Raw genomic sequence first — 13002 nt, forward strand, 5'->3', positions numbered from 1 at the left:
GCTTGCTTTGTTCGGAGGATTGTGAGCTGCATTATGTGATCGGGGATATCTATTAATATTAGGTATTGTGGAGTCTAGATATTGAAAACGATTCAAACCATTTTTGAAAGAATTTTATTGGCAAAAAAAGATTCAACTACAAAACAATGAAACAATATTAACAAAAATATGTGGGTAACCCAGAACATAAGTATATTTAATTGAGATCACAACGCAGACAAAAGCTTTTTGAAAATGTTATCTAGATTTCGCCTTTTAATATTTCTTATGGAAAAAGTCTCTTTTTGAAAGTTAGCGGGGTGTTAGGGGATATCTTTTCTACTTTTTCCAAGTTACAAAACTCGTTCGATTTATTGCCGATATATATTCCATTATACTTTAGGCTTGTTTCCGTGAAGTAAAACTGCATTGTAAAGGTTAAGGGGACTATTTTGTTTGTTACTGAATATTACTAAAATGTCTAGCCCTGAAAAAATGGGAATTTTTTTTTTTTATTTCTCAGAGGCACCCGAGTTGCGCGAAGAGTGAAACCAAAATCTACCTATCGAACTGTCAAACTGTCTACCTATCGAGCAGACCAGCAAAACAAATAGGGGCTATTTTCGAAGACGAAGAAGAACAATCATTCAAAGAAGCAAATGCCAAATATAATAGGTTATGATCCTGTTTGCATTTAAGTATCAAAACCAATTCAAGCCAATTTCAATATCGAGTTAGGGAGAGTTAACTGTATATAGGTTATGATCCTGTTGCATTCAAGTATCAAAAACAATTCAAGACAATTTTACGAAGTATTGACAGTTTCCAGATTAATAACTATGAAAGATCTAGCAGTTAAAGAAAACGGTTTGCGTTTTGCAGGAGTTCCAAGTTCGATAATATTGATGTATTATCTGATTAAGGTTGAGCATAACTTATGAAAATGAATGAAAGCATCAAAGTTATTGATCAAAAAGATTATGTTTTGTTGTTGGCATAATATGGTTTCATTTGCGAAAGTCAAATTCCTTTACAACCCTGTTTTGCAGTTACGTCAAAAATCACACATTTTCATGATTATCTCAGAAATCTGTCATAGGATCCTCAGCATTGGTGTTTGGCACGCGACGAGAGAATACAGTACTGACCCGATTTTGTCAGCCAATTTTAGATTTGTCAAAAAATTGGTATCGTCATGCTTTACACGTACCCTCTTTAAAAGTCCATGTAACCATGTCGAAATTTGAATTCATCGAGGGGCTGGACAAAATCGGGTCCTTACTGTAGTCAGGGGCTGTCCTTTGTTTAATTATTGACATACTAGAAGTTGCTTGAAAACACCCCATTTTACGGTAGACATTTCATCATCCACTTTCAATGCATTTCAATGAAAGCTTCGAAGCTTGAAAATGTTCGTTCAAAACGATTTTCCCGGTGACCTTCTCAATTTCCCGTCCTTTTCTCCCGGTTCGGTGATTCGTTTCGTTTCGGGTGCGCGAACACAATTCCAGTGCTTGTAAATATTGATTGCAACCCGCATCCAGTGAGCGGACATTATGGGACATTTCTCATAAGGCACAGTGTGGAACATGATGAAATATTGTTCGTCCATCGCATTGTGGAACCGAGCGAGGCAAACTAAGAAGTTCCTAACGCAATCCTAATGGAATTTGATGAGGGTGAAATAGGGAGTGGTACGACGAGCGTTCCGTACCTTACACTGGAAGTCCGGAGTTGAGATGCATGCACGTGAGATTGGTATTGGAAAGATGCACGCACTGGATTTCACCGGCGTGGCATCATAGCGGTTGTTGTTTTCGAACCGAAACCGAAGCACAACAAGTAAGTAACAACAGTAGTGGTGCCACCCCGGGAAATGACAGTGCTTGACTAGACTAGACTATGTATGTATATATATTCGGTCCCCTTGATGCTACAACTAGATAAACTCGAAATTCGAAATTTTTGACTTCAATATGTCAAACATTTTTCTTAATTAGATCTGCAAAATATCCACAGGTCTTAAGCGTGTGATTCAAAAATACACAAGTTAAAGATTATTTTTCAATCATAATCTCTGCGATTAACCATCACCTTGTTTAAACGGGTCATACTTTCAAAGTTTGCACATCTCAAAATTTTGATTTTCGAGTTATCTAGTGTGTAGCATTAAGGGGACGATATATATATTGGCATTTTATGGTGTCTCCAATCGGAGACGAGAATTTTCTCTCCCAAGCCACGCCACCGCCGGACTGCAAAGCGTGTAGTGCTTGTCCCATTAGATTACCTCTTGCTTTTAGTGTGTGTGAACATTTGTCATATCAACTCTTGATGAGTGTGTTTGGTGGCCCTGAAAGGGCCGTTTGTAAGAGCGAAACTTTGGAATGCGATTTAACCTCCGAACCGTACAGGGTGCGTCCCTGACGCTTCAGAGCGTAGACAACTCCATAGCGCGTAACGGTTTTACGCTTGGCGTGTTCAGTGTGGGTAACGGCAATCACGGGATGACGTTTCCAGGAACACCTTCAACACCACAGCGAGTTTCCTCGTAGATAAGTCCGGATGATACGCTTGACTCCTCCACGACGAGCCAGACGACGATTGCGGGGCTTGGGTGATACCCCTGGATGTTATCACGCAAAACCTTGCGATGACGCTTGGCGCCTCTTTCCGCGTCCTTTGCCTCCCTTGCCACGGGGCCGGTCCATTTGGATGAATTTCTGGTTCTCGTTGTTCGAGCGTACGGTAGTAACTGTGAACTGATGGCTGCGCCAACACTAGCGGCCACTTTTATACCCACTCGAGGGTTGAGTTCTTCTTTTCCTCTCTTGCTTGTTCTAATTCTTCCGTGGCTTCCGATTGGTTGCCTGCATCGATATGAGCATTATAAAAGAGGACTGCCTGGTTTTTGACCCTCATTCTGTCGCTGCGTTCAACTGATCCGTTGGATTGAAAGCAAATTAAATCATCATCTAACACAATGGCCCGTACCCAAGCAGACTGCTCGTAAGTCTACTGGAGGAAAAGCTCCTCGCAAGCAGCTGGCTACAAAGCCGCTCGCAAAGAGCGCCCCCAGCCACCGGAAGGTGTCAAGAAGCCTCACCGTTATCGGCCAGGAACCGTTGCTCTGCGTGGAAATCCGTCGCTACAAAAGTGCGACTGAGCTGCTGATCCCGCAAGCTGCCCATTCCAGCGTCTGTTCGTGAGATCGCCCAGGACTTCAAGACCGATCTGCGCTTCCAGAGCTCGGCTGTCATGGCCCTGCAGGAAGCGAGCGAGGCCTATCTGGTCGGTCTTTTCGAAGATACCAACCTTTGCGCCATCCACGCCAAGCGTGTCACCATTATTGCCCAAGGACATCCAGCTGGCTCGCCGTATCCGTGGAGAACGCGCTTAAATTCGGTCTGCATTATAGTTGCCATTCTCAAACAAAAACGGCCCTTTCAGGGGCCACTAGAGCATTCCCTAAAAAGAGTTGTGTGAGCAATTTTCCCTTCAGTGTACCTAAAAACTGTTTGTTCCCCTGGGGGAACTACTTCCTAAAGCCCCTTGACCACCGAACGATCATACTCTCAACACTGATGAGGGGAGGTACGTCAACCAACCGACAACTCGAGTTGTCCCTTCATGCTTCGCTTTGCACACACTTTTGAATGTGCACTCCAGCGCGGACTTCATTCTCTGGTACCGGCCGTATGTTTCCCCTTCTTCTTATGCTCTTTTCCGGATTCAGAAGCTTTCCCAGCTCGCCTCCCCTTGTTGCTACAAACTAGACAACTCGAACATCCAACATTGAAAGTTTGACCGTTATGATTGAAACGTAATCTTGGCTTGTTTACTTTGAATCACACCCCTATGATAGTTATAATTGTGGGGTTTGGAAATTGATTGATTCCCTCAATATTAGGAGCTCCTGATATAGCCTTTCCTCGAATAAATAATATAAGTTTTTAAATACTACCTGCTTCATCAACTCTTCTACTGTCAAGCAGTAGATAGTAGAAAATGGGGCAGGAACTGGATGAACAGTTTACCCTCCTCTCTCTTTCAGGAACAGCTCACGCAGGGCTGGCTGTTTCAATGTTTTATGTTTCTGTTTCGGCAAATTGAACTCCAAAAATCGAAAGTTCGAGGTATCCCGAACAGAACATTTAAGAAGCCAAACGTTTCCCCCCCGCGGAATCTAGGAATTGATTCAGAAATGGTCATAATATGGCCGATATCTCTTCATCGATCCTCTCTGTGGCTAAATTAGATAAATCTGCAATATTTCAACAACAACTCTCTAGGCGGTGGACTGGATATTGTCGTCCTGAAAGGACGGTTTTTGGTTTGATGCACGCAGTGATCGTAACTTATGCTTCTTTCTCGGTTTCTTCGGCAGCAAGACAGCCTGAATGTTGGGCAGAACACCACCTTGGGGCGATGGTAACACCGGACAGCAGCTTGTTCAATCTTCGTCGTTGCGGTATGGCCAACTGCAGATGACGGGGGAATGATTCTGGTCTTCCTTGTTGTCACGGGCAGCGTTTCCTGCCAATTCGAGCACTTCAGCGGCCAGATATTCATAACGGCATGCAAAGTAGACTGGAGCGCTGGCACCGACACGCTCGGCATAGTGCCTTCCGGGAGCAGCGGTGAATACGACCTGACTGGGAACTGCAATCCAAGCGCGGTTGGAACGGGGACTTTGCCTTTCCCTTAACTTTGCCTCCTTTGCCGCGGCCAGACATTTTGTGGTTGAGTTTGAGTGGACTTGAGAAAACAAACGTTCACGAAAGCGTACGTAAGCGGTACTGATGGTGATTTCACCGGATGAGGGTATCTTTTATACATGCGTAGCCCTGCGCTGCACTCATACTAGGATGGTACGGAACGAAATGGATGAAGTAGCAAACGAAGCGAAGGGGCGGAACAGCGCTCACCATTCTACGGGTATAAAAGAGAACCGACTGGTTCGGTCGGGCATCAGTTTCAGTTTTCGTTTGGCATCTAAAACAACGTTAGCAGCACGATGGCACCGAAAACCAGCGGAAAGGGCGCGAAGAAATCCGGCAAGGCCCAGAAGAACATTGTCAAAGGGCGATAAGAAGAAGAAGAAAGCAGCGCAGGAAGGAAAGCTACGCCATCTACATCTACAAGGTGTTGAAGCAAGTTCACCCCGACACTGGCGTTTCGTCGAAAGCCATGAGCATCATGAACAGCTTCGTCAACGACATCTTTGAGCGTATTGCCGCCGAAGCCTCCCGCCTGGCCCACTACAACAAGCGTTCGACGATCACATCCCGCGAAATCCAAACCGCCGTCCGGCTTCTGCTCCGGGAGAGTTGGCCAAGCACGCCGTTTCGGAAGGCACCAAGGCCCGTCACCAAATACACCAGCTCCAAGTAAATGACGACCGACACTGCGTTCAATCACACCAAACCAAAAGGCCCTTTTCAGGGCCACTATTTCAATCCCGAAAAAGAGTTGATTTTGAAAATCTACACTAGACTGTTTTATCACACTATTGAACCGACTGAGGTAGTGCCACGGCGGTGACTTCATACGTGACAACACCCCCCTCTCTTATCAGTTTGAATTTATTCAATTCATTTATTTATTCGATGTTATCAGTTTCAGTATTGATTAATTATAACGATTACAGTTGCAGAGATTTGGATCCCATTCAGCTGCGTAATAAATAATAGGAATTTAATTGTTAAGCATATAGGGAAAAATCTGTTCACAAAAAACCCTAGATCTAAGTTTTTCCATCAGTTTGAATTTAAAACAAGAAGATCCACTCGTACGTTCAACATTTCTGCTGATTGCAAAAAAAAAATGTGTGCCAGCCATGTGTACCTTAACCACACTTCATTCACTAGCAGAACGTTAAAGTTCAATATTTATGCTGATTGCCATGTTGCACCTTAACAACTTCATTTTTGCTATCGGTTGTGCTGCATGTTAGTAGTTTAGACAATTTTGACATCATAGGACTAGCTAGCTAGGCAGGCATGATGACAAGTTTCTTCTCAACGTATTGGAAAGAAGCTCATTATGTTTTCTAGCGTCCCATTACAAACGATCTCGTAAGAGCATCCCAGCAGTTCAGCTATCATAATAACGTTTATCGAACAACAGTTCGTCCCCTTGATGCTACAACTAGATAACTCGAAATTTGAAATTTTTGACTTCAATATGTCAAAACATTTTTCTTAATTAGATCTGCAAAATATCCACAGGTCTTAAGCGTGTGATTCAAAATACACAAGTTAAAGATTATTTTTCAATCATAATCTCTGCGATTAACCATCACCTTGTTAAACGGTCATACTTTCAAAGTTGCACATCTCAAAATTTTGATTTTCGAGTTATCTAGTTGTAGCATTAAGGGACGAGTTGATGCAAATGTTATCGATCGGATAAGCTCGATAATGCCATCAATCAGTTCCCATTGATGGGGCCCATTCACATAGCTCATGGGTGGGTGGTGTGTCTTCGAGATGTAACGGGTCAAACGAAACAATGGGTGGTGGGCGCGTTGCAATGGTCATTGTTGGCGTTATGAAATTTGCGAATGATGGTGACATGACACGTTGTGTGGTTGCCCATTCGGCTTCCTGGCTCGGGTGTTGCTCAGTACTAGCACGGACAGACACGTTGAACAGCCCTGAGGGCACTGTACACAAAAAATATCTCGATCGGGGGAGTGTAGGGTGCAGTTTCTACACCGGGAACACGTGCCGTGGGGCATGTTAGGGACTCCGAGAACAATTTGTCGCGAATCAGCGCGACATGTCCGGTACTATGCCGCCAGAAGAGATTGTATGGAATGTTCATTCGATGCAACTGCAGCTAGCAAAACCGATGCCTATTTCGGGCAGATTTCGCACTAGCTCATTTGCAGATTCCACCGCAGGGAGGGTGCTTTGCTTGCTTGCTTGCTTCTGAAGTAAAACATTCTCAGATAAACTAGATCCATAGTAGCACGTGCACTGTCCTTTCCAATGCAGTTGCCGCCGATGGCTGAGGCAAATGCCAGCAATTTGCCACATTCGACCAACCAACAGTGCACAGGTGGAAGGTGATTAGTGTTTGGGTGACATTGTTTTCCGGACAAATGGCACAAACTCGTGTGACGGACGTCATAGTCCGAGCCCAAGTTTCGGTATGTTTGATGAAAAACATCAAATTAACATTGTTTCAAAGTTTACTAAAAACCAAACGCGTAACATCGCTCGTCGGCACTGGGAATGACTTTGTTTGAGGCTCATTAGGGGCCATTAGACACCGGCATACTGGCTATACCCGCATGTCACCGCAAAGAGCAACCATTCATGTTGCCAAAATTCACCACCCGCCGTGCAGGGTGGTATTGTTTCAATAGTTACTATTGATTGTTTTATCGAGCAAAGCCACACCATATGGCGCACGGGTGCTGTAAAGACATGTCTCAGCGGTGCTTCTCGCGAAACCGGCCCGATGTGGCGATGAACGGGCTGCTAGCGAGACTCATGCACTCACCAAACGGACATACTAGACAGGCAAATACTTAGTGCGATTACCGGAAAAATGCGTTTTAAAAAGGTGTTTACCAAAAATATGTACAATATTTCGCGAACAGTCATCCAGTGGACGACCATGTCTGCATCCCTAACACAGACGACGAAATCGAACACCGCACTGTTGCCAGAATTTCCGTCATTCATTCGTTTACTATCGCCATCGTGTGAGTGTTACTCTAGCTACCTATCGAGATGTCTGAAGTTGCCACTGAAGCCGCTGCCGCCAGCCCGGCTGCCTCGCAGCCAAGACCAAGAAGCCAAGGGCCCCCAAGGGACAGGGCAAGCCGAAGAAGCCGTCGACCCACCCCCCAGTCAACGACATGGTTGTTGCTGCCATCAAAACCTTGAAGGAACGCAACGGATCGTCCCTGCAGGCCATCAAGAAGTACATCGCCGCCAACTACAAATGCGATGTCGCCAAGCTTGCCCCATTCCTCAAGAAGGCCTTGAAGAATGGCTCGAGAAGGGCAAGTCGTCCAAACCAAGGGCACCGGCGCTCCGGTTCGTTCAAGCTGAAGGCTGAAGCTAAGAAGCCGCCAGTGAGAAGAAACCGAAGAGGCCGGCGAGAAGAAGGCCAAGAAGGCTACCGGAGAGAAGAAGAAGGCCACCAAGAAACCAGCTGGGAGAAGAAGGCCAAGAAGCCAGCCGGCGAGAAGAAAGCCAAGAAGCCGGCTGCAGCCAAGAAAGCCAAAGCTGCTGGTGCCAAGGCTGCCAAAAAGGCCGGTGGTGTGAAGAAGGCTGCTGCTCCGAAGCAGAAGGCCACCAAACCTTCCAAGACCGCCGCCAAGAAGCCCAAGACCCAAAACCGAAGAAGGCTGCCCCAGCCAAGAAAGCTGCCGCGAAGAAGACCGCTGCCAAGAAGTAAATTTGGGACAGCAACCGTACTGTTGTAAAACAGTATCTAACATCCAATCAGTCCTTTTCAGGACTACCATCCAAGTTTAGAACAAAGAGTTGCACAGTCAATGATATTCCATTCCTCTCACAGAGGGAAATAAATCCCCCCGAAAAGTTACGTGCACTTTGCCACTGAATGGCGAATTCTTCCCGAACCCTTTCGCAAATCAATAAAATTGGCCAATCATGCAGCACTGGCTGGCACTCACTGTAGCGGTGCATCCGTACCCAAAGCAAACCTCCACTAGAGGAACAGCTTTTGATACACTCGAATGATTCAAGGATTTGAAGACGTCTGTCGACTTAAAGGCTCCCCCAGATCTAAGCGACTTTTTACGGCGACAGCGACAAAAAAAAAAAAAAAAAAAAAAAACGTCGCGATTTCGCTGATGCACTGTTTGATAAGCCACAGCGACGCGATTTCGCAGCGATTCGCGTCGTGTCAGTCAAGATGGTTCCATAGAAGAGTGCTTGCAGCGACACGACAACGAAATCGTGTCGCTGTCGCCGTAAAACGTCGCGTAGTTTTGGGGGAGCCTTATTTAAATCGGGTTGAGATTCGTAGCGTTGCCTTGTGAAACCAAAACATGTTTTCGCGGCAACCTGGAATCGAACCAAGGACCTTGCGATCGATAGGCCCGTGCGTTTTCAATACACTCAGGCAAATGGACTATCGAAATACATTGGATGCACTTATGAAAATTCGCCACAATAAATCGGGTTGAAATTCATAGCTTGCCTTATGAAAGCCAAACATTGGCAACAAAAAATGTTTCTCGCAGCAACCTGGAATCGAACCAAGGACCTTGCGATCGTTAGGTCTGTGCGTACACCACGCGCCTACCGACGCCTGGATGTGAGTTGATGCTAAAACGAAACATAAAGCGTTCGTATGTCAAAATGCAAAATGTATGCATTTCGATAGTCTAGTTCACAGGTCCGTACGTACCGGACCTACTGGGCAGGCTGAGTATCGACATCCCAAGTAGAGCGGTCAAGTACAGTTTGCTGCTAATTACCAAAGTAATCTTGACAGCTGATCCAGTATGAGCGAACTGCCACTATTTCCTTGCGGAATAATCAAATTACTCTTGTGGATGTTGCAAATTAAATTAATTGGCAGTAAAATATACTAAGCCCAGGGATTGGCTTCTGAAAATCTCAATCTTTCGGGGCCAATGGGTCGACCTTGCTCAGTATGTTTGATTTTCGTAATCCAATGCTGTTCCACTATTCCAAAGATGAGAGCAAATTAATACAGTTTGTGCTTGCCGCACAATTTCGTAGGTACCGAAGCAAGATTCAGAATCAGTCATCATCGTGCCTTTCGATTGATTCTGAACTGCACATAACGGGACTTCGATCGCCAACTTCCAGAGGAATAATTTCCCCACTGCGTGTAACTGATTTTAAGCGTGATTGGCGAATCGAACGCCTCACATCCCCATCGCAGTTTGGGTACGAGAGAAAGAGAGTGAGCACCGCCGCCATTTGCTTGCGTGCACCGAGAAAAATTTGCGGCTCGAAAATTTGGCCCTGAGCTCCTGACACTCAAATTGAAACCGGTAAATTACTTCCGCCGCTGTTACTACACGTGGAGCATTTCCGTTGGAGTGAACGCGTCTTCATTATCAAAATTTTTTGTGCTCATTCTTTTGATTTATTTCGCACATGGGGTTTTGCGAATGCCTCTTCTTCTTCTCATTTTTCTTGGCCGGCTTCTCACTTTATTTTTTATGTGACCATTTTGCTCACATGGCTTGTTGGGACCGACTTTACCACTACACTAAGGAAGGCCTTAACTGCTATTTATCAACATTATGCTCTTCAAGTGCGTCTTACTGCCGAGTTTCAGATAATTTGGCCGACAAAAACTCCAGATGCCAAAATAAATCAGTGTTTCATTAAATTGATGTTTCTCTAAAGTAATTAAATCTAGGGTGAATTAAAAAAATAAAACAAACCCACACATGTAGCAGCATCTACCTTACCTATTCAATTTGTAATCGATTAGTTAACTAATGAGAGATTAGAAACTCTTAAAATGCTGTTCCCAAGGAAATCTGGATTTATTGTGGTATGGATATTCAACAACTTAGGATTTTTTTTTTTTTTTTGTATCCAATATGTTTGAGTGCAAAAACTTTCGGCAAGATTATTTTAGGCTAGTAAACTTTTCTTTCAAACTCTTGAGTCGAAAAGTTAGAGCCAAGCTCAAAAAATCAAACAAACATTGTACTACATTGCTAATTATTGAGAAAAGTGAAACCTTTTTAAGAAGTTAGTACCGTAAAATGGGGTGTTAAGGACTCGTGGGGTTTTAAGGGATTGAACTTCTCCATCAAGTTTGAAAAGTCACAAAAACGTCGGAAGTCGATATATCAGTCATCTGAAATGCTTGCTTTGTTCGGAGGATTGTGAGCTGCATTATGTGATCGGGGATATCTATTAATATTAGGTATTGTGGAGTCTAGATATTGAAAACGATTCAAACCATTTTTGAAAGAATTTTATTGGCAAAAAAGATTCAACTACAAAACAATGAAACAATATTAACAAAAATATGTGGGTAACCCAGAACATAAGTATATTTAATTGAGATCACAACGCAGACAAAAGCTTTTGAAAATGTTATCTAGATTTCGCCTTTTAATATTTCTTATGGAAAAAGTCTCTTTTTGAAAGTTAGCGGGGTGTTAGGGGATTATCTTTTCTACTTTTTCCAAGTTACAAAACTCGTTCGATTTATGCCGATATATATTCCATTATACTTTAGGCTTGTTCCGTGAAGTAAAACTGCATTGTAAAGGTTAAGGGGACTATTTTGTTTGTTACTGAATATTACTAAAATGTCTAGCCCTGAAAAAATGGGAATTTTTTTTTTTTATTTCTCAGAGGCACCCGAGTTGCGCGAAGAGTGAAACCAAATCTACCTATCGAACTGTCAAACTGTCTACCTATCGAGCAGACCAGCAAAACAAATAGGGGCTATTTTCGAAGACGAAGAAGAACAATCATTCAAAGAAGCAAATGCAAATATATAGGTTATGATCCTGTTGCATTTAAGTATCAAAACCAATTCAAGCCAATTTCAATATCGAGTTAGGGAGAGTTAACTGTATATAGGTTATGATCCTGTTGCATTCAAGTATCAAAAACAATTCAAGACAATTTTACGAAGTATTGACAGTTTCCAGATTAATAACTATGAAAGATCTAGCAGTTAAAAGAAAACGGTTTGCGTTTGCAGGAGTTCCAAGTTCGATAATATTGATGTATTATCTGATTAAGGTTGAGCATAACTTATGAAAATGAATGAAAGCATCAAAGTTATTGATCAAAAAGATTATGTTTTGTTGTTGGCATAATATGGTTTCATTTGCGAAAGTCAAATTCCTTTACAACCCTGTTTTGCAGTTACGTCAAAAATCACACATTTTCATGATTATCTCAGAAATCTGTCCATAGGATCCTCAGCATTGTGTTTGGCACGCGACGAGAGAATACAGTACTGACCCGATTTTGTCAGCCAATTTTAGATTTGTCAAAAAATTGGTATCGTCATGCTTTACCACGTACCCTCTTTAAAAGTCCATGTAACCATGTCGAAATTTGAAATTCATCGAGGGGCTGACAAAATCGGGTCCTTACTGTAGTAGGGCTGTCCTTTGTTTAATTATTGACATACTAGAAGTTGCTTGAAAACACCCCATTTTACGGTAGACATTTCATCATCCACTTTCAATGCATTTCAATGAAAGCTTCGAAGCTTGAAAATGTTCGTTCAAAACGATTTTCCCGGTGACCTTCTCAAATTCCCGTCTTTCTCCCGGTTCGGTGATTCGTTTCGTTTCGGGTGCGCGAACACAATTCCAGTGCTTGTAAATATTGATTGCAACCGCATCCAGTGAGCGGGACATTATGGGACATTTCTCATAAGGCACAGTGTGGAACATGATGAAATATTTGTTCGTCCATCGCATTGTGGAACCGAGCGAGGCAAACTAAGAAGTTCCTAACGCAATCCTAATGGAATTTGATGAGGGTGAAATAGGGAGTGGTACGACGAGCGTTCCGTACCTTACACTGAAGTCCGGAGTTGAGATGCATGCACGTGAGATTGGTATGGAAAGATGCACGCACTGGATTTCACCGGCGTGGCATCATAGCGGTTGTTGTTTTCGAACCGAAACCGAAGCACAACAAGTAAGTAACAACAGTAGTGTGCCACCCCGGGAAATGACAGTGCTGACTAGACTAGACTATGTATGTATATATATCGTCCCCTTGATGCTACAACTAGATAACTCGAAATTCGAAATTTTTGACTTCAATATGTCAAACATTTTTCTTAATTAGATCTGCAAAAATATCCACAGGTCTTAAGCGTGTGATTCAAAATACACAAGTTAAAGATTATTTTTCAATCATAATCTCTGCGATTAACCATCACCTTGTTAAACGGTCATACTTTCAAAGTTGCACATCTCAAAATTTTGATTTTCGAGTTATCTAGTTGTAGCATTAAGGGACGATATATATATTGGCATTTTATGGTGTCTTCCAATCGGAG

The 13002-nt window shown here is 43.3% G+C and overlaps 3 pseudogenes; 2 read left to right on the plus strand and 1 right to left on the minus strand.

Moving 5' to 3' along the window:
- Positions 1-4267: 4267 nt before the first annotated feature.
- Positions 4268-4738, minus strand: LOC110678207 (annotated as a pseudogene).
- Positions 4739-4996: 258 nt separating this feature from the next.
- Positions 4997-5423, plus strand: LOC110679793 (annotated as a pseudogene).
- A 1664-nt stretch (positions 5424-7087) lies between these two features.
- LOC110678208 lies at positions 7088-8545 on the plus strand (annotated as a pseudogene).
- The last annotated feature ends 4457 nt before the right edge of the window (positions 8546-13002 follow it).

Source organism: Aedes aegypti, chromosome 3, assembly GCF_002204515.2.
Source record: "Aedes aegypti strain LVP_AGWG chromosome 3, AaegL5.0 Primary Assembly, whole genome shotgun sequence".
NCBI lineage: Eukaryota > Metazoa > Arthropoda > Insecta > Diptera > Culicidae > Aedes > Aedes aegypti.